Source organism: Betta splendens, chromosome 14 (genome assembly GCF_900634795.4).
Source record: "Betta splendens chromosome 14, fBetSpl5.4, whole genome shotgun sequence".
In the NCBI taxonomy this organism is placed as follows: Eukaryota; Metazoa; Chordata; class Actinopteri; order Anabantiformes; family Osphronemidae; genus Betta; species Betta splendens.
Window position 1 is genome coordinate 2,158,519 of NC_040894.2, and position 22,159 is coordinate 2,180,677.

General features: G+C 46.2%; 1 long non-coding RNA gene and 1 pseudogene across 1 annotated transcript in view; one reads left to right on the top strand and one right to left on the bottom strand.

Annotated features, from left to right (window-relative positions):
• LOC129605113 (uncharacterized) overlaps positions 1-22,159 on the bottom strand; it is a 49,318-nt gene that overhangs the window by 23,508 nt on the left and 3,651 nt on the right. The gene's annotated exons all lie outside the window — the stretch shown is intronic.
• On the top strand, positions 1,939-8,092 carry LOC114869910 (cadherin-1-like; annotated as a pseudogene).

Sequence of the window (22,159 nt, forward strand, 5' to 3'; positions counted from 1 at the left end):
AGAACAATGAGATATGAGGTCTAGAAGACTGGTTCTGGTTCTGATTATTAAGAGCTTTGGAAGACTGTATTCTCCCCTAGATTTTGCAGGTACGAGAAGCTGATGTATGTGGTGTTTCTGCTGAGTCCATTCAAAAGTAACTACCCTTTGATTAGTTTTAAGCATTTAAGGATGGTTCTATTCTTTGCAGTACTTCTACAGTATATGGAAGTAGGTGGTTCTCGAGTTCCATTTTATACACAAGTTAAATTAGATAATTGTATATATCAAATATGACACAATGGTGTCTACAGCCTGAAGCATTAAGTCATCCATAGTAACGCTGGTTACTAAGTGATTGGATAATGTTTTTCTTCTTGGGCTCAAATACAATAACCTCTTTATCGTCTGAATTTAGCCGAGAAGGTTCTGAGACATGCTTGCCTTTTTTAAATCTCCTAAAGAATAATTGTTACCTAGAAGGGCCTGCAGAAACGCACTAGACCAAGCATGGATGTCAGCCTGTAATCAACCAGATATCAGAAGTCTGGGAGCTTCTTTTGCATTCCAGTACTGAAGTTGACTAAATGTTTCACTAAGAAATTCCACAGTGGATCAGAAGTGTGTTTGGAATAAACGTACCTGACACACAGTCAAGGTCAGTGGGCTACAGTATTTATTTGATAATTACGAGAAGGACGGCAACTGAAAAACTGCTCCTCTCTCCTCTAAGTTTTAGAAATTTATGATGCACTTTTGCATCAATGAACTACTAGAGACATGGCAGAGATGCTGTATATATTTATTATTATTTTACCACAAGATTATATAAAGAAATGTTGAACTAATGTCACCTAAAGTTTAGATTATGTGTTGTTTTTATAAGCTGTTGTCTGATTTCCTCAAAGCATTGAACCAAAGCTCTTGCACTTTTGAATGGGGGGAAAAAATCAATAATTTAAATATATAAATATTGATAAGCGTTGAGTGTGATAAGCATGAGCCATTTTATACAGAACTCTACAGTTGTATTTGTGTGTTCTGTAGGTTGCTACTTTGTAAAGTGCCTTGAGATGACTTTGGTTGACACTTTGTACATAAACTGAATTAAATTTAATTTAATTATTTTCTTGCTGGACAGTGCTGGTCTGTGAATCAGTTTATAGATAAGTATGTGTGCTACACATTAATTTATTCTGTCTCAGAATGTGGTTTTATTGGAAAAATAATTGTCTATGTCTGTTTAAAGAACATGAAAACATTATACATTACATTATATGATCTATCATATATGTGTGGTGAATGTGTGAAGATAATAACTACGGGATATGTTTGTAACAAATAAAATCAAACATAAGTTAATGTGCTGCAGGTTTGTTGCACTGCAGACTGCAGTGAAACATTCAAAGGAATAAATAGATGAATGAGGGGCTCCTTAATTGGGAATCAATCATTTCTATTTAGAAAATTACTGTGGTTGCAATTTACAATTGGTTTCCTTTTACAAATTATAAGCAGACTCTACATTAAAAAGTGTGAAAATACTGACTTTGTTTTGACTGCCTTGCTGATTAGCTGGTGTTTGTGTCTCTGACTTGGGACCTGGCTGTGTTGTTGTTGATATCAGACTTCAAAATCAGTCATTTTTAAATGGACAAATGTCTCACATAAAAATATGAGAATAAGGAACCACAGGCTTGTTTCATGTGGGGTGTGTGTGTGTGTGTGTGTGTGTGTGTGTGTGTGTGTGTGTGTGTGTGTGTGTGTGTGTGTGTGTGTGTGTGTGTTAGGGGGGGGGGGAGTGGTGTACACACAGCAGTATCACTGCTTAATGAGAGCATTGTATGATGGACTGCGTCTGTGTCTTTGAGAGACAGGTACAGGTGTGTTCAGCCTCTATGCTGATATCAGGAATGCAGAACCCGAACACCTGCAGGCTGACGTCACACGCGGAAATTACCTGCAGCAGCAGGTCCACTCCCTCAATTGTCGAAAACAACTTTCAGGAGCCGCGACGCCACTTCTCGGGGGAACATATTTCAGATCGAAACGACTGTTTTGTTTTTCAACTTCGACAGCGAGAAGTTCACAGGAACTAACAGCCGATGGGGACCGCTGGCTGCACGGTTGTTTGCCTGCTAATGCTCGCTTTTCAGGTGAGATTTTGTGGTTCGAAGGGTTTGTGGTCAGAGAGAGAAGAGGAGAGGCAGGAGCATAGATCTGAGAATAGGGACTCTTAACGTTGGCACAACGACAGGGAAAGGCAGACATGATGGAGAGAAGGAAGGTGGAGGTACTGTATGTGCAGGAGCACACAGTACAGCAGCAAAGCATGTAGTACTGGAGGAGGATTCAGACTGTTGTACCGTGGTGCAGATAGGAAGAGAAACGGGGTAGGGGTTATCCTGAAGGGGGCGTTTGTGAACAATGTTCTAGGGTGATGAGCCAAAAGCTAGAAATCAAACGGGTTGTGGTGAATGTAGTCAGAGGGTCTGCTCCACATGCAGCTGTAAGTTAGAAGAGAAGGAGAGATTCTGGAGTGAGTTTGATGAGGTCATAGAGAGAATCTCCAGAGGAGAGAGAACCGTGGTTGGAGCAGACGTCAATGGGCACGTTGGTGAGGGGAACAGAGGTGATGAGGAGGCGATGGGCGGGTTCAGTGTAAAAGAAAGGAACCGATGCTGGTGAGTTTTGCTAAGAGGACGGAAATGGCTGTAGTCAACACTTACTTCCAGGAGAGAGGAACACAGAGTGACATTAAAGAGTGGAGGTAGGAGCACCCAGGTGGACTACATCCTATGTAGACGAGGTCATGTGAGGGAGGTCAGAGTGCATGTTGGAGGGTAAAATGACTCTGGTGGATGGGAAGAAGAAGAGAGGAAAGACAGGAACAAGACAGATGGAAGCTCAAGAATGAAGAAACCTGTGAGCGATTCAGGCAGAGGTTCAGACAGAAAGAGCTTCCATGCACCCGCACCCAGAGAAGAGGTTGGCTAAAAGGAAGTTCTCACAGAAAAGGTATGAGACAGTGGTGAGAGCAGCTCTGCTCTATGGGTCAGAGCCGGTAGCACTGAGGAAGAGACAGAGGCAGCAGAGATGAAGACGTTAAGGTTCTCCTTATAGTGACCAGGTTGGACAGAGTCAGAACCGAGCTCATCAGAGGGACGGCTCACGGTGCCCGTAAGTAACGAAGTCAGAGGCCAGACTGATGGTTTGGACGTGTGCAGAGGAGGGAGAGTGAAAATAATGGTAGAAGAATGTTGGAGGACATGAGGTTGGATGGGGTCAGAGTAGAAGATGCCAACGGTAGAGTTCTATGAAAAGGACTATAAATTCCACTGCGTTACAATGTGCACCAACTGTTGCTCTGGTCAAAGAGTAGTAGTTTTAAAATTAAAAAATGTGGGATATACTAGAATACTGAATTTGTTACTGAATGCTTCTCATATCTCCTAAAATGCTTTGTACAGTATAAAACTCAAATATTTCCCTTTTGAAAATTTTAAATTATCTATGTCTCAAGCACGATGACATAAAGAAACACTGCACTAAAGCGGATCGTCCTATTAGAGGCATAAATAACTGGACCCTTCCTCCTTTATTTTACAGGTAATTGCACTACACAGGGTCCACTCTGAATATGCTCTGGGTGACGTTATGCTGCTGGTTTTGACTAAATTAAATGTTCTTTTAAGGCTGTAGAGAATGACTTCACATCATTTTTTTTTATAATCTTTGCTACTATTTGCGTGACGTTTTTTAGGATATGATTTTCTTATTGTTTCATCCCTACATCTAATCCTTATGTGCTTTGAATCGAATAGGATCCTTGTTTACCCTTTTTTACTACTGTACTAAAAATTCTGAATAAAGAGAAACACGATGAGAAGATACTGCCCCGTGACATGTCAGCAGACTTAAACCATGATCGGTTCAATTACGGGTTTATTTCAACAGATTTGCCCACAGTACAGTCTGGGGACAGAGGCTGCCGACAGCAGTGAAGGACTGAGTGCAGTGGCCCAAGTAGTTAGTGCTGTAACGTATAGCAATGACAATGCTCCAGTCTACACTCAGTTCGCAGTAAGTATACTGTATAATACTCAGTTATCTAATAGACTTCATGACAGCGTTTAAGTTGAAACTTGGCTTAGCCAGTAAAAGTACCATGTCTACAAAGCCACCGAGGAGAAGAGTTTCATGTTTTTAGTTTCTCTCGTTCAACCGTTTTCCTAGTACAAAGCAGAAGTGGAAGAAAACCAGGAAGGCGTCCTTGTGACCAAGATGGTGGTAACGGATGGGGACGAGCCACATACGCCGGCCTGGAATGAAAGTTCAGGATCGTTGGTGGTGACCCTGGAGGGCTTTTCAGAGTGACAACAGGAAGTAACAAACAACAAGAAGGAATTATTACAACTGCGAAGGTAGGAGGTGAAGTAAGGCAGTGAAAATGGTGGAATGATTGTTACTCAGTAATTAAAACAACATCCTTTTCTTTCTCCAGAGTCTTGACTTTGAAGCAAACAGCATACACACCTTGTTGGTTGCAGTAGAGAATGAGGTTCCCTTTGGCAGTGGCCGTGGGCAGCGGAACAGCACAGTGCTGGTCAACATGAAGGATGTCAATGAACCTCCAGTGTTTAATGCAAAAACAAAGACCGTGACCGAACGAGAAGACCTTGTTCCTAACAGCGAAGTGACTCAGTACACAGCAACCAACCCAGACACGGCCCGCTCACCGACTGTCCAGTAAGCTCCAGTAAATGTGGCTGCACCTTCAGTGATCATCTATGATACATTACAACATATGCATTAGGCTCTGAGGCAAAGTAATGAATGCAAGGAGGAAATGTGTCTATTATTTGAATGTTTGTTGGAACCTGACTTTTCATCTCTCATCATTTCCCATCAGGTATAAAATAATCCGTGACCCTGCAGGTTGGCTGAACATCAGTAAAGACAAAGGTGTGATAAGGGTGAGGAGCAGCATGGACAGAGAGTCTGTCTTTGTTAGGGATAACTCGTACACAGCACTCATTGGTGCATATGATAATGGTAAGTGCAAAGTGGAAATGACTTGTACCTTTTAGGATGAAACCGTGCCGTTGGAGACCCTGTGTTGTTTGTCTTAACTGAGAAGCTCTTCTTTGCTGTCTGCTTAATTTCTTCATGCGTTAACTGCTTAGCTTTCATCCTGTCATTTGATCAGATGAGTCCCCAGCCACAGGAACTGGTACAATAATCATTCAGCTTCAGGACGTCAATGACAACGCCCCGTACATTAAGGAGCGCGCTATAACGGTGCGTCTCTGACCAAAATCAGTACATGTGCCGTTGATGCACTCAGGTTTCTGTAAATGATCTTATTTCTCCTAAATGACAGGGCACGTCATCACTGAGGACAAACTCACTAACTTTAAAGGGTTCATGTTTGCTTGCTATCGTTTTCCCAGATATGCAACAAGGAACCAGTTGAGCAGCTGCTGACTGTGATCGATCGAGATGGGCCTGGGTTCGGTGCTCCGTTCGCCGTCTCATTACTCGGGACATCAAAGCCCAACTGGACCGCTAAGATGAATAGCACCAGTATGTTCAGTGTTGATGTGTTCTAAATGTGTTCGGTAGAAAACACATTTAGCAGCGTACACCTCATTGCTGCTGTTCACATAACTAGTGTTACAGTGATGACAGTACAGACTGTAGAACGCCCAGGAGTTAAAACCAACTTGTTAGGATTATTTTATGCCTGTTGACCTGATTTCACTTTCTGCGTCACATTTGGTCTGATACTGTAGAGATCAAATGACTGACTAAATGGTCAGGGATATTAAGTACATGTTTTTTTGTTGCAGAAACTGGTATAATCCTGAATTTGGCTACGGAGCTGCCCAGTGGAGACTACGTTGTGCTCCTGAGAGTTTCAGACAAAAAGGGCTTGGAGCAGGAAAGCACCCTGCAGGCCAAAGTGTGTGACTGCACTGGGGACGACGTGGCCGGCAACCTAATCATTTGTACAGGTTTAGTGAGACCTGACCTGCCTGTGATCCTGGGAGGCATCCTGCTGCTGCTGCTTGGTAAGTCTAGTTTTACTGGCCAGGCTCTGTGTCAGCCTATGGAAGTGAACGTCACAGCTTCTTGCTGCAATTAGCATTTTATTCAATGTGGTGTGAGCAGATGAGGATGTAGTCTTTTTATAAACGAGCACAGTCACAATTCCTGTATCTTTAAATGTTTAATTTAAATGTCTGGAGAAATGACAGCCGGTGAAGAGTTTGTTTGTTTGTTTAACTCTAGTGTTGAACTCAAACCAGTCCCTGCTGGTTTTCCAACTCTCTCTTCCCCAGAGCCTGCTGATTATCAGGTGTGTTCAGTTATTTAGCAGCTAGATGAACCACCTGACACAGACTGTTAAGGTGATCAGCAGGGAGGGTTAAAAAGCAACCGGCCCTGAAGGACCACAGTTTGACACCCCTGGTTTAACTGGACGCCAGTTCAGACAGAACATGGGCTGTGCAGATTATATTGGATGGGAACTGAACAAATGCTGCCAAATAAATGAATCATTACCCTCTCTATGTAGTAGATGCAGATGTTTAAATAGGCAATGTCTTATTATACTTACAGTTGAATCAAATGCAAGTGATATAAAAAGTCCCAACCAACAGCATCTTAAAGGCTGGGCTACAGTTAAATTTAAAGGCTTGTATAGAAAAAAATTAACCTTCCTAAACTAGGAGTTAAATTTCAAGTTATTTTTCAGGAAGTGCCTCTAAATTTTTCCTAAGAACAGTCAATGTAGGAGAAATGTGATCTCTCTGCTGCTTCTAGTCAAAAACTGGCAGCAGAGAGTCAGTCATCCAGCCTGGAGGGAGCTAATGATGGTTGTGTTTCAGCATCTTAGCGGAAGACGTCTGGACCTAACAACTTGAGTGTCTTAAAGTAAACTTTGTGCTCTATGTTAAGTGTTGGTGCTGCTGTTGCTGCTGTTTGCAAGATGGAGAAAAGTAGAGAAGGGCGAGCCCTCGTCCTATAAATGGGGAGGACACTGGCAACTTTATTGATGATGTGAGTGGAAACCTGAAGCGCTCAATTATACATATATATTTTAAAGTGGTTAATTGTGAATTGTGTTTCTAATCTTATCTGATTGATGGAAAGAGACCTGCGTTAACGACCCCACGGCGCCCCCTATGACTCGCTTCTGGTATTCGAGGGAGGGGGCTCGGATGCAGGAAGGCTGTCGTCCCTGAACTCCTCGAGCAGCGGAGACCAGGACTACAACGAAAGAGGGCCGCGCTTTAAGAACCTGGCAGATTTGTATGGTGGAGGGGGAGACGACATGCTGTAAACAAACCTGCATGACTGGCAGTTAACGCTGGATTTGTGTATATATGAACTGTGTGCATCCCTGGGTGTGGTTTGTGTTTGATTTGTGGTTTATGTTTGACTGTCTAACAGTCTATCAGGAAAAATGGGATAATTTTACCTTTTAAAACAAGTTCCCCTTTGTGAATCCTAAAGTGCTCCATCTGTATTTTATCATCTATAGATTAGATGTTTTGTCTAATCTATAGACTTCATGCAGATATTTGAGGCCAACAGCTACATGACAGTGGAAAAACATGCTTGCGATCACACTGAAATGTTGAGCATTTTATGCTGCAAATAGTTTTGCATTGTTAGAACAATTAAATTCTGGTAACCAACCAAGGAAAATTGCTCTTTAAGCTTGATTTTTTATAAAATTTTTAATAAAATTCATTTGCAATTATGTTATTCAACACAGCTATTTCCTATTTGACAGTGTCAAGGAACAATGGTAGTTTTAAACTCTTAAAGTGAAACTGACTGCTGTGCATCAGTAGAACATCTGGTCGGTCGCAGTGGCTGGACATCAGCATAATGTAAAGTAAGTGATCACACAAACAGAGGAACATAGATACTGGCTGATCAGGCCCGTAAAACACACAGGGGTAACTAAAGAAATACCTGCTAAACTCAATGAAAGACATGAAAACACAACTGGACAATCAGTACATCACTAACACGTATTTATCATGTGCAAAGACAATTCAATAGAATAAAGAACGAAACCAACGGTACTAAAACCTAACTCTCCCCGTAAAGACCATGGCTAGTGGTTCACGCCCCATGACCCACTTCCTGTATAAAATGGTGGACTTTCTTCGGGCACAGCCTTTTACCAGGCATCATCCACCACCAGGCTACGCTTTACCCTGCACTCGCTGATGGATTCTTGCATTAAAAGCTGGAAGCGGTTCAAGGCGGAGATGTTGATGAGATGATGAGATGTTTACACTCCAGCCGTCACTCATAACAGAGTGACCGACCAACAGCTCAGCAGCTATACCGTTCAAAAAGTCCACAGTGGATACGGGGTTTTCCAGAAAGTAATTCTGCACCACGTTTTGTTAATAACAGTCAAAGCCCTCGACCTCCTGCAGCCGTGGCAACGACCTGCTGAACTGAGTTTAGTCCAACTTTACATGCAAATTACTGCAACTTCAGCCTTCAGTCTACAGCACAAAACCAGTTGTTGGTTAGTTCAGTTATTGAGAGCTGCTGCAGCACGTGTGTTCGGGAGCACAGCTGCAACAGAGTTGCTCCTAATTAATGCTCAGCCATGACCATCGCCATCATCATTTACAGCCATGGCAGGTAATTGGCACAATTTCCTGCCTCTGACTGCAGCTAAGTCTGTATCACGGTAAGACAAGGCAATCAGGTGGGGGGGGGCACCCTGCTTTTATATGGAAATGCCACGGCGCGTGTTTGCGTGGGAGCCAGGGTTAAACAGGACAGATCCATTTCTGAGTGAGACTGGGGACGTCCACCATCATCAGTGGACGGCTGCAGTCTAGAGGAGGTGAACTCCTGAACCTTCCATCCAGAAACACCTCTGCTACTGGGAGGAAGAGGAGGGGGGGGGGTCCTTCAATGTCCCCTCGTCCTCTCCACATGTGTCCTGTTTTTTTTCTAGATTCTGCATTAGTTCCTCTATTCACACACACACTGGGACCCATTCTCTGGGCGCATGCACACACACAGCAGATTCAACTACGCCACCTTCAGGGCCTCATTACGAGCAGACACGCACACGTTCCGATGCGCGACCGTTGATTCTGCCATGGCAGAAGAAGCCGCTCGCTCAGCGGTCCATCACGTCATCGATGAGTCGGACGGAGCGGAAGGTGAAATGCTGAGGTGCAGCTCTCGTCCCCTCCAGATGCACAAACTAAACGAGCTGTGTAGAGATTTACAAGCCGTGCGGCATCAGAACAAGCCGCTGTGACGGGACGGATCCGCCGGTCCTGACGCCACGCTGGATGGAACCGACAGCCCGTCAGTCAAACGGGGGGAGGGAGGACGCGGAGGAGGACCGATACGCGGGTCAGTGCATTTTAATGTCAATTAAAAAGCTGCACCGCGATGGGAAACTCAACTGATGGCTCAGGTTGCTCCCCCCCTCCTCCCCCACCATCCCTCCCCTCATTCCCCCTCAGCTGCTCCTTGACCTCACTGTGCTCTCTAATTTCTCTCCCCACTGTCAAGGCATGAGTCGTGTTAATGGCGATCCCTCCTCTTGACCTCATCACCTCGCGCCTCAAATCCAAGAAGAACCAAATGCCAGCGCTAATTTGCATAGAGCCCATTAGTTTTCCTCCAATAACCCGAAAATGGAAAAGAGGCTCCAAACGAGCGTATTACACGCAGAGTAACTGGACAATTGTTTCTTCCATATCTATAAATGGCCTTTACATCTCCAATGGGAAATGATTGAGCTCCCAGGCTCATCTTACGTCATTCAAAAGCAATTAGTTCCATAGAAGACATTACTACTGTAAGTTAAGGCATGACGTGACATCCACCATTTGATGAGATACAGTATGATGTGCATTTAGGTAAACGCACGTCGCGTCACCACCTCCAGGAAAACTCTGAATTATGTTCCTGGTTCTTCGTCTCACGTTCGGCTCTACTTCGATGCTGAAATCTTATAGGAGCAACAAGGTTCCCGCCTTCATCAATGCAAATCAATGCAGCTCCACGCTGAAAGCGCTGTCTAGCACTACTGATTCACGCCGCAGCTGGCTGCCATTGATTTATCCAGCGCCGTAAATGCTTCAAGGAGCTTTTACTGCAGTAACAGGACAGAGACATCTGCGCTCGACGCCGTGTCTAAAACAAACTGATTCGGCCAGCGTTATATTTTACAGCGGTGCGTGATGCTCACTGACTTTAATGTCGCGTTAGCGGCAACACGGTCTCAGTTGAACAGCAGGAAGATTTCTGCCTTTCTCAATCACGCTTTCAAAGAAATCATTTGAGAAGGAAAAACAATTTACTACTTCAGAAAACACAGTCGGTCAAAACAGACCTAAATGTACGACTTTACACATATAAAGACATCACCAGACAAAACCTCACTCAACACTGGTTGTAGAGAATCCCATCAACACTGGGCTTCAGTCGGTTCAATGAGAAGCTCATGTTCACTTAATGTGGACATTCCTGTGAAACAAGCTGCTCAATGTTGATGCTACTGTGAAGTGGACATTAATACTGAATTCAACATCATCATCGTCATCCACAAATAAGTTAAAGACACAACTAAACACCAAGTTTAAACATTAAATCGATACAAGGACGGCATCAGCATCATATTCAAAGTGACCTCGAACCAGCCGGGTTCAAGGATTCAGTGGATTATGTCTCAGGTGACGACTGAGTAGCTGATAGTTGGAGGCTTCATGCATCCGATTTTATGCCAGATGAAAAACTGTGAACAAATAAAATGCAGATGATTGTGTTCGTCAAACATCACATGAGCCTAAGACTCGGCCAAAAGCTTTATCTAAAACTAAAGCATCAGCTGAGAAATAAAAAAAGCGTGTCCATTTGTTCCGGATGTGTCCGATATCCTGGAGAACAGCACAACAAAGTCGTGGGTGTCTGCGTTCTGCTCCGCTCACACTGGGAAACCACTTCAGAGCCATGACAGCCACATAATGAGACACAATCTGGGCGAGATAATCAGCAAAAGGAGCCTCGCTCACGACCTCAAACACAGGCGCACATGTGTTGATCTCAGATCTATCAGCGCCGGGTAGAGCACATTTTATGCTTTTATCTCCCTCGGAGCAACGGGAGCTACGACGACAGGTCAGCGCGGAGAAAGCTTCAATAAGACGCCTCCGCGGCTCAGCTGCCGCCGAGAGCAGAGAGTGGAGATGATTGGTTTCTCTGAAAAGTTGCACCATAGTTCTGTCCGCTTCCCAGGGTAACATTAGATTACAGCTCAGGAGGCAACTGGGGAACGGAGACAAGTGAAGAGACAGTTAACAAGTAGACGGAAGTGAGAGAAGACTGCTGATCAACGATAGTAAATGACCTCTCACCAACACCTCCTTTTTGTGCCTCTGCCTCTTGGTTTCTCATCTCACATTTGAGCTACAGTCACATTTCCTTTCTGTAAGTGTTCATACGGTCCCTCGTGAGCAGCGGGTTGGTCCGCGTGGACCCATGAAGACGTCTGTGTTGCATCCACATGCGTCACACAGAGCGGTGAGGCCTCCGTTCACCTGCAGGGGCCGTTCTTCAGCCTGGCAGCGTCTCTGTTTACGACATGATGAGGAGGATTAACAGCGCTGCTGTCGGGTGCAGGTGGGTCCTGCTGCCTGGCAGCTGGCCCAGCAGGGGGCCGACCCCGTCCGATCGGCGCATGCAGCAGTTACTGGGCAGCCGCCGCTAACGTCGGGCCGGGACCGGGCAGTAAAACAGAGTGATGCAGTCAAACGCTAGTTCACACACTCTGCTCCAGATTTAGAAATCTGACTGCATGTAAACGCCATTGAAGAGACGCAGGAGACACAGAAGTCAGATGCAGCTAATAGCAACAACTAATCAGTGCCAGCAATGAATGAAAAGACCCCAGTGATGAAGGTCGAGCAGCTTCCACGCTTGAACCCCGCGAACACACCTGTAAACAGCCACAAGCTGAACCCTTCATTATTTCTTCCTTATATATTTTCTCTCCGTAGTCATGGTTCCTCATCTTTCTCTAGGATTATCCTCTCTTTGCTCTTTACTAGTCTGATATTGAATTTTTAAACTCAATAACTGGAATATTAAGGCTTTCAAAAGAAATCAACGCCAGCAGCGAGCGAAGTGAAGTAGATGCAGGTATAGATTTAGAAGCTTTCCTCCGACTATGTGGACAAACACGGGTCCTTTAGTTGAATTTTTTTCCCTGCTTCTCCAAAGAGAAGATGAAAATTTGGCCGAGCTTCCTTCAGCTACACACGGCGTCCACCTGAGCGTCCATGCGCGTGGGCCTCGTGTGATCCGTCCTCATCAGCAGCACCGGCCGTCCCCCGTTCGCCTCATGGACCCCACGTTTTCCACCGGACTGCGCGTGCAAATCATTGTTGATTGCGTAGCATGTGATTTCTTTCTCCTGCTGCAGAAAAGTAAATGTAGTGAAACACACTAAAGCCCCAGTCGATTCCACGGCCGCTGAGTCATACATCATATTTTGAGTGTATGGATTTCTAATATCTCGCTACAGCAGTCAAGATGATGTAACAGATATGGACTCTGAGCACATATCAAATATATTCCTTGAGGATATTCAATATGGCTGCCAAGAGACATCTGATCAGATTATTAAAATAGATAACCTCATATACCTTGAATTACACCGAGACATCAAAAGTACTGCTGGGGGTAATTACAGGGGGGTGACATCGATTGATGAATCGCTGAAGAGGCAGGTGAGAAGCGGGCTGTCCCACTGCTGCCATTTGGCATCCCCACGTGAGACGGACACTTCTAGATAAGAAATGGGCCCATCAGAACACAGCCGTGGAACCGTACAAGCCCCTATAGCAGGAGACGGCGTCTGACAACGGTACAGCCACGCAGGAACCTCAGCACTAGTTCACCTCCATCACTACAGTAGTTCACCTCCATCACTACAGTAGTTCACCTCCAGCACTAGTTCACCTTCAGCACTAGTTCACCTTCAGCACTAGTTCACCTTCAGCACTAGTTCACCTTCAGCACTAGTTCACCTTCTAGTTCACTTCAGCACTAGTTCACCTCAGCACTAGTTCACCTCCATAACTAGTTCACCTTCTAGTTCACGTCCAGCACTAGTTCACGTCCAGCACTAGTTCACGTCCAGCACTAGTTCACCTCCAGCACTACAGTAGTTCACCATCAGCACTAGTTCACGTCCAGCACTAGTTCACCATCAGCACTAGTTCACTTCAGCACTAGTTCACGTCCAGCACTAGTTCACCATCAGCACTAGTTCACTTCAGCACTAGTTCACCTCTAGCACTAGTTCACCTCACGTGGGTCCTGCTTTCGGGTTCTTCATTCTCGTTCCAGAACCCAACACTGGGCTTCTGTTCCAGTGCTGCGGAACATTACAGTACGTTCAAATACGAGTCTACTAAAAGCAGACACACTGATGGGGAATGTTTGCTTGATGGCCGTTCGCGTCAGACTGGCACATGTTCACGGTGGGCAAAATAAATGCCAAACGCCGGGGGTCATTGTTGATTCAAGTGCACATAAACCCAGGGGAAATCATAAGCACTGACTTAAGGCCAGAGTTGATGCTGTGGCCGGTCGTGCAGCGGTGCACATGGTGTCGAGGGAGGTGGCGGGAAGTGGCTGAGTCAGCAGATCATCAGTGGAGGTTAGACGGACAGCAAGTCACCCTGCAGCCACAACATCAGCCTCTCCAAACAGAAAACTGGAAAAGTCCCACCCTGTGTCGCCCACAAACACCTCAGCTCATGTTTCCTTTGCAGGAACGGCTCCTTCTTTGGCTCAGCTGTCACGTTCCCACTCTGCTCCCAAAAACCCGGTGACACGCGGGAACTACAAGTCCAAGGCTTCGCCAGTAGCACGTTCCTGCCCAGGTGAGCTCCAGAAGCAGAAGCTCAGGAAAAAAAAAATCTGTGCGTTAACTCGCTCTTCCTACTTTTTCCTTCCGCAGACATTTTACTTTGATGCTTTTAGAGCTTTATCCATGTTCGGTCTGCTCGACGGCTCAACTTGGAGCCCAGCAGGGGGGCTCTGAGAGTGGGAGGGCTGCTCACGCTGCACCGCAGCTTTACAACATGTAGGCTCCTCACACCTCGAATCTGCTGCTGCCCACGGTCGGTGGAAGGGTGTAGGGGTGAGGCAGGGGAGAGGCAGGGGAGAGGCAGAGGGAGACAGGGGAGGGAGACAGGGGAGGGAGACAGGGGGGAGGCAGAGGGAGACAGGGGGGAGGCAGGGCCACAGCAGGAAGCTCCTCCAGGCACCGTCTAATAAATACGACTATACGACCCTGTGACAGGGTGAAAGTCCAGACGCGCCTTCATTCATTCACGTTGACTCCTGAGCCGTTTCAGAGGCCGATCCCTCGTCCGGGGCCGAGTCGCTGTTTCTGCCTTTCAGCGTAATGGAGGACGACCCCGGGCTCGCTCTCCAAACTCCCCCTGGGCGTCGACGTTAGCAGGAGCTCCATTAAACACAATTAAAAAGCCATCGCACCAACGGCTCATGATCCTAATAATCACAGGGCGCTGCTTCATCGGCCCTGAACTCTCCTCATGAGCTGCAGTGCTGCTGCTCTCACCTTGTGCTCCCACATGACGCTGTGATCGCCTTCGCGTGTTTGGAGCAGGGATTTGTAATTCGGTCCTGCACCCGGAGGTTTGTTGACGTACACTTGATGTTTTCAATCCTGAAGCCTGTGTTTAATTCTCTGCACGTCAGCTCACATCACACGCACGTGGACGTTTTACACTTGTAACTACGACTGTGCCAGACTTTGCAGGACAAAAAAGACGGATGTGGACGGACAACGGATCGAAGCTGTGCACCAGCTTCTGCAGCCCTCACTGTGTGTGTGTGTGTGTGTGTGTGTGTGTGTGTGCGTGTGTGTGTCTGTGGCTATAGAGTCATAAAATGAGCGGTGTCTTCTATATCCGTCCCCAGAGTCAACACCGAGGAGATGAAAATACCTGCATGATTTCATCTTCTCTTCTCCCTCAGTGAAAGTCATGAAAACGTGGGGATGACGTGTGGGATCTGCTCGAGTGCAGCGCTGTTTTGCCTGAATCCACCCTACGGCCTGAGCTTCCACTGATCCTTTGTGACCTTGCATAGCTTCCTATTGAACATTTTCCTCATTTGCATCCATGTGCATGTTCCATTAACCCGCTGGCAGACTTGGATACCTGCAATGTCAGACTTGTATTTTTAAAATAAAATATAAAAAGATAAAAGCTGCACAGCCAGATTTCACAGCTTTAATTACTCGCAACATTATTCATGTCCATTAATTAAGCAAATGTCCTTCAGCTGATGAAACATGGGTTTCTTGTTGGAGCCCTTTGAGTCCAACACAATGTTTGAATGTCAGGATGACCACACTGTGGATCATAAACTGGGTCCTGTAGCTTTGTTTTCTATTAGTAGAAACATTAAAGGGATGATGTGAAATCAGCCAACGACGGCGTCAGAGCAAACAAACGCTATGAGCAGGTGAACGTATCACATCAAACAATCAAGTCCTATTTTCCCTTGATATCAAAATTCCTCCATCTATCCATCGTCGATATGCGTTGATCCCAGGTTCACTTCTGTGTGTTTTAACTTTTTACCAGTGAATGAAAGGAAGTGAAATGATTTCCCAGGCCCTCGGCCATGGATCAGCGCGAGGCCTTAGAGGATTTGCTCCCAAGCCCCCAAAAAAGTAAAAAAACACAATTAGGCCCGGACAGATGGATTTTTATAAACACAGATTGTCTGAAGACGGGTTTAAAGGGTCCTGCACCGGCTCATCAGTATGCGCGGCACCGACGAGGACGCTCCCTGACTCTGGACCGACCTTAAAAGTCTGATTTCCAAAACTTGTTTGTTCATTTTCCTCGTCTTCGCTTCCTCCCCGTGATGCTCGTGCGCATCAGACTATTAGACGCCCCTTTTTCAGCTCCGTATTGATTGCGGATGCCGTTTCAGAGAGTCTGGGTAATTGAGTCTTATCTTGATGGTTGTAAGTTTAATGAGGTTGTCTGTGGCCATGGATCCCTGTGGGTCTGATGAAAGGAACGGCCCAAACGCTTCCTGACAGAAGACGGCCTAACGTGCAGTAACGTCCAACTCACAGCACGGAACAACACTGAAAACCATTTGCCAGCATCACAACGAGCCGCGTGGCAGATCTCTGCTGGCGTCTCCATTGAGCTGTCGCGAAAGGCGCAGACAAGTCAATACAGAGAAATGTAAACATGCAATGTATTAGAATACTGAAGGAAACTGAGCGCGAGTCTGTGTTTGTATTAAATAGGTAGCGTGCGTCTCCCGCTGCAGCCGATTCGAGCAGATACTGTAAATTGTCTTTCAGATTTCTGCCGGTTTGCCTCGCAGGTGATGGGAAATGATCCGATGTCATTGCAGCGGATGTCTGGCATCCGTTTCTTCATACATATAAAGATTGGTTTTGTATGGCTTACTGCACTCCATAAAAGCCTTATGCTCCATTTCCACCCAGGATACGTGGAGGAGATGCCTCAGAGTGATATGTGCCGCGTCATGGGCGCTTCCAGTGCTTCCTGCACGATCCCCAAAGCTCTGCACCCTTCAATGCACAGACGCATGCGGCCACTAATCTGAACAAACACAATATATAAGAGTAATAAAACTTCTGCAGCAACAATGAAAAGTTCACGCGTCTCGACTTTACTTGCCAAACAAAGAGCGCCTCGTTTAAATACAGCAAACGCGCATCTGCACATTTTCCAATACAGACTAAACGCTGAGCGTCGTGGCTGCAGAGCAGCTCGATATCTGTTTTCATTTAAGCCCTCTGGGAAAATCAATTGCTCATGAGGAGAATGGATTTAAGGAGTTGCGATAACAAGCGCAATCCATTTTTCCTTGATCCATCGCGAATCGACCGGACACTTGATAAACGTTCAATGAAAATGAAAACATTTTATCACCGCGCATTTCTGCATCAATATTATGTAAATGGAGCAGCTACTGTAGGCAGTAAACAGGCAAAGGTCATTACAGAGCCTGCTCATTACTGACATCTACTGCTGGAACAATACGTCGAGTCCAGGGACTCATCCTGACTCCAAACCCCAGAGGCTGATGTCACCATTACACGCAACAAACGCACAAAGACACTGGGGACTTTTCTGTGCATTCTGTTTTCTGCTATTTTTATCTTCGTATTCTGTTGTCCATCAGTAATTGATCCCTGCTGATCAGTTAATACTGATGAATCAGTCCCACTCCAGCAAGTATCATGTTGATAAGCTCAACATTAAAACTATTTGATTTCTTGTTGATGAGCGAGCTCAGCTCTCCATGAAGGGCACTTTGGGAATTATTGGCAAATCAGAGTCGATTTAAATCATCGGATTCGCTCCAAGCGCCAACTCTTAACGCCTCCGTGGCTGTTTTTACTCTACTCATCTGTTGACATCAGCTAAATGTGGCTTTGACGCAAGACGAGCTGGATGACGACAACATACTGGCTACACTTAAATATCAACAAGTAGGTTATTAAAATAAGTGAAGGCGGTTCCGTTTTACCAGTATTGTTGAAAACGTCTTTGCATCAGTTTCTAATTGGCAGCAGACGCATCAGTCCATCTGTAAACTTCAACTGCTCCTGGTTTTGTTTCCTTCTCTGGTTTTAACCTAAATGGCTGCTTCTGTACATATTATGTATATTAAATTTACAGGGTGATGTTCTGTCAGCGCTAGAACCCATTTCTGCCTATTTCAGTCGATGTGGAGTCAAACGTGAGGAACAAGACTTCCAGATGTCAGGAGACAATTTGTTTCTCTAGTTCTCATTTCTTTTGAGTTGCAGCCCCCCACACACACACACAACTGCCTCCTACTTCTTCTTCCCCCACATGCAGAAAACACACACATAATAGGAAACGTGAGTGTGTCGCAATGAAAACATCCATCGTCAGGAGAGTGTGTCCCGATGGCCTCCATCGAGTGTGTGTGGGCTGATGAGGTGAAAGTAATCTAAATGGTGTTCTGAGTGGCAGAGGTGCCGCGCGGCGCGCACACACACACACACACACACACACACACACACACACACACACACACACACACACACACACACACACACACACACACACACACACACACACACACACACACACACACACACACACACACACACACACACACACACACACACACACACACACACACACACACACACACACACACACACACACACACACACACACGGTAAATCGTATCATCACACCCCATTGTGGCACTGGGGCCTTTCCAGAGCACTCCACGGCTCCAAAGGGGGTGGAAATATCGAAAATGAGTTGAACCTCCACTGAGATGGGGGGTCACTGCCTTTCCCTGCAATTCTGGGTCCTTCTCTCTCAGGGGTCAGTAATTGAGCGTCGGAAATGGGAGAAATTGCCACAAGTTGAAACAAAGTCACAAAACAGCTTTATTTTCTGGGTTATATATGGACGGGGAAATGGCCAACTGGGAACAGATGAGAGGCCAGAAGGTGGGTTTATGTCTCCCCATGTTTGCACAACACACTAAACAAGTGTATGTGTGTATGTGTGTGTCTGTGTGCAGCCTGGCACTCGTTCAGACGCAGTAATTTCCCTTGTCGTGTGCAGTTGAGTTAGTAAAGATGCTCTCCAGCTCCTGGCAGAGCTGCTTTCCAAATGTGGAGCATCTCCTGACACGCGGCCGAGTCCAACTTCTTCATCCTCAAGGACGAGGTGACCCCGCGTCGAGCATCTGATCATGTGGGGATATTAAACAAGACTAACAGGCCTCCTCCCATCAGCCCAGAGGAGGGTATGATGGTGAGAGTTGTGTTTGTCGGCAGTCGGACCGAAGGACAGTGGGTCACGGCTGGAAGGTTTGGAAAAAGCAGCCGCATAAACAAACGTCCCTGGAAAACTGCAGCAGCAACATTTCTCCAGTGACTTTACACCAGGACGGGTTGTAATGATATAAACACTGGACACTGAATCTCTCGTCTCCATTAAGATCCTGAACTCTACTCACATACAGAAGCTGTCAAAGAGATGCCATCAGTCCATTTATTATTCAAACAAAAGGAGTTAAAGTCTGAAAGTTTGTTTCACATTTTTATATTGAAAAAAGACGCATCTGGACCGTTTCCACTCATCCGCTTTTCGTTTTCCTCCATCGGCTCCCGGGTTTGCTGATGTTTTCACATTAAACAATGTGTGCAATCTGCATCATGGCTTCTTTCTCTGGATTTGCAGGAGCTACAGATCCGCGTGTGTTTATTAAAATTCATGAGAGGGGATTTCATTAGTGTGAAGCTGGTAGTTTAAGAGTAAAGGCCTCCGTCAAAGTGGCAGCATTTACTGGACCAGTGCTGGTTTAAACCAGCACGTCACCCTGCTTCAACCAGCTGACGGCTGCATGATACACGGTACATGAGGTCCCAGCTCCTTCTTTATATCCGCACACTGCAGCTTTGGGCTGAACTTTGTTTCCAAGCCTCAAACTGATGAGATGACTCCGTCATCGGACCTGCTGCTAATTAACAGAACGGACAGAAGCGTGGCCTCTGCTTTAAGCGCCTGTCACGGCGTCATTGAGGATCTGCGCCTTCCTGACGAGGCTTCAGGCTCCTGCTTTCCGGCCACCAGCTGCTCACTTATTAGCTGTGGCAGGCGTCGAAAGTGCTATTGACGCACAGCTAATGGAGAGAAACAGTCTTGATTCCTCACTTATGCCCGTTCTAGGAGCTACAGCCACAGGTCCCATCAAATCCCCAAAATCTTACCGTCCCATTTATCCACATTCTTCTTATTTTATAAAGCATAAACTGCGTGACCGCCGCTCTGAGGCGTTGGTGACACTTTAATGATCACTCAGTGTTCAGCACATCTCACTTACAGACTGGGGCTTTTGGCAGTGACTCAAGAGACGATTTTTCAGAGACGAGCGGCCAGGATGAGGCTGGACTTTATGATACAGTGAGTGAGCTCGGTGATTTAGGAGATGAAGCGGCTGCTCCTTTATATTAAAGGTGGAGCCGGCTGAATCAGGCTCAAGAGCCCGATGGAGAGGAGGTGTTTGGGAGAGGAGCTGTGAGAAGAAGCCTTTTCTTTTTCTCTCAGATCTGCATCCGTTCCTCTCAGCTTCCTCATCTGCAGCTCGTCTCCTCACCTGGATCCAGCCGGAGCTGCTCTGAAGCACACGCTGCAGCACAACCAGCGCGTGCAGAGCATCCGTCAGGTGCTGATCCACGCACCGAGCGCGGGCGTCACACGTACCCTGTGTTTCAGTGAATAACTTCACATGAAAAGCTGGGAACAGAAGGACTGTGAGCATCTGCAGCATCTGCAGCATCTCAGCGGCTGAAAAGACATTTAAAGGCTCGGTGAGTTATTCCAGTGAACATGGTTCATGTGTGTTTTCAGGGCTTGTTCCACTTGGATCCATTACAGTCTCTCCTGATGTTTCTTGCACCTGTTCCGTCCTTCAGACTAATTGTCCTGGTTGTGGTGTTGTTTCATAGGAGCAGCCTCTTCCTGCGTGTTCCTATGACTCTGGTTCTTTGCCGATCGCCCTCCTCCTCTTCTGGTGCTGTCCCGCTCTCTCACCTTCCCACCTGTGTGTGTTAACAGCCATCTGCCAGTTCAACAGCTGTGCTCACCTGCCGGCTCCAAAACAAAGTGACAGTTTTGGCACCAGCGAGCTGCACGTGAAGAACGGGATCTATCACAGTCTCGTTTCTCCCTCGCTGTGAGATGCGAACCTAAACCGCAGCACATTATTCTTTAAGTTCAGTCTGCTGAACTGGCTTTTTATAGCTACTACTGTACGTTCACAGCATTGTTGTTTTTGCTCCACAACAAGCAGCCGTAAGCAACTACTTAATGAAGAGCACAGCAGCTAAAATCAACTGCCAAAATAGATTTCGTGGCTGTGATGCATTTTTGATTAAAGGCTGAGATGTTCCTGTTCCCCATAAACAGAAAAAGGAGCAAACTGGAACTACTTCTCCAACTGTGCACCGGGTCCTTGTGGTTCAGCTCATCACACGACGACCATCTGATCTCTTCTCTTTCACCCCCTCCTTCTCCGCCCCCTTCACCTTTTCTCCTCCACATCCTCCCTCACCCACGCTCTGCTAATTGGCAGACCTGATGCGCCTCAGTCCGACCAACCACACAACCATCAGAGCACAGAGTCATTAAACAACGCGGCAGAATGACAGCAACCTCCAACAACGGTACTGGTGATGAGACTGATAAAAACACTTCTCTGAACTCAAATGTGTAAGTTAAGCTCTTTTTAACATGTTGCAGGTGCAAACGTACTGTATGAGAACAGGAGCAGTAGAAACAGACGTCGCCCCTACAGGTTCAGCAAAGAGGAATGACCTCGAAAACCACCTCCAATGTCCAGCGTGTAATGAGAGCCTCCAATGTAAAACCCTGTGTACCAGTAAATAACTCCCAGCATCCTGCACCACATCGCTACCCGACAAGGCCTCGACCTTTCCGGCTCAAGGTCACGGATTAATTTCCTTTTCCCGGTCCCAGGAGCATTGAGCTATAGGCGCCGTGGCTCCACCTTAAAGGCTGCAGACACACGGTGCGTAATCAGCACGTGTGATCTGCAGGTTTATAAAGTCTGGATCACTGCTTCAACCTCCTGCTTTTACAATCTGGTCAAAACCATCAGATCTGCAGTCGGAACGAATTATGAACTGCTTGCAAATGTCACACAAACAAACTATTGATTGCTTGGAAATGTCACAGAGACCTTACATCACTAGACACGAGCGAAGTTACTTCAACGGTTAAATAAAACTTTTCCACCGCTTAGTAGAAAAGTCCAAGGATGGAGCTACACTGATGAACAGCTGAGCACCTGTGTAGCATAATGTATAAGGGAGTGTAGGTCATGTGAAGTAGGATCGTCAAACAGAGGAGCGTCGTAGCATCGGGCTTTGATCCCACAGTTCAAAATGTCAGCGCAGGTCCGCGAGCAACGCCGAGAAAACACTTTGGTGGAAAATCTTTCACGAGCAGCAGCGAGCGGAGACGCAAATAAAGACCGACAGCTTGGCTGAGATCACAGAGCT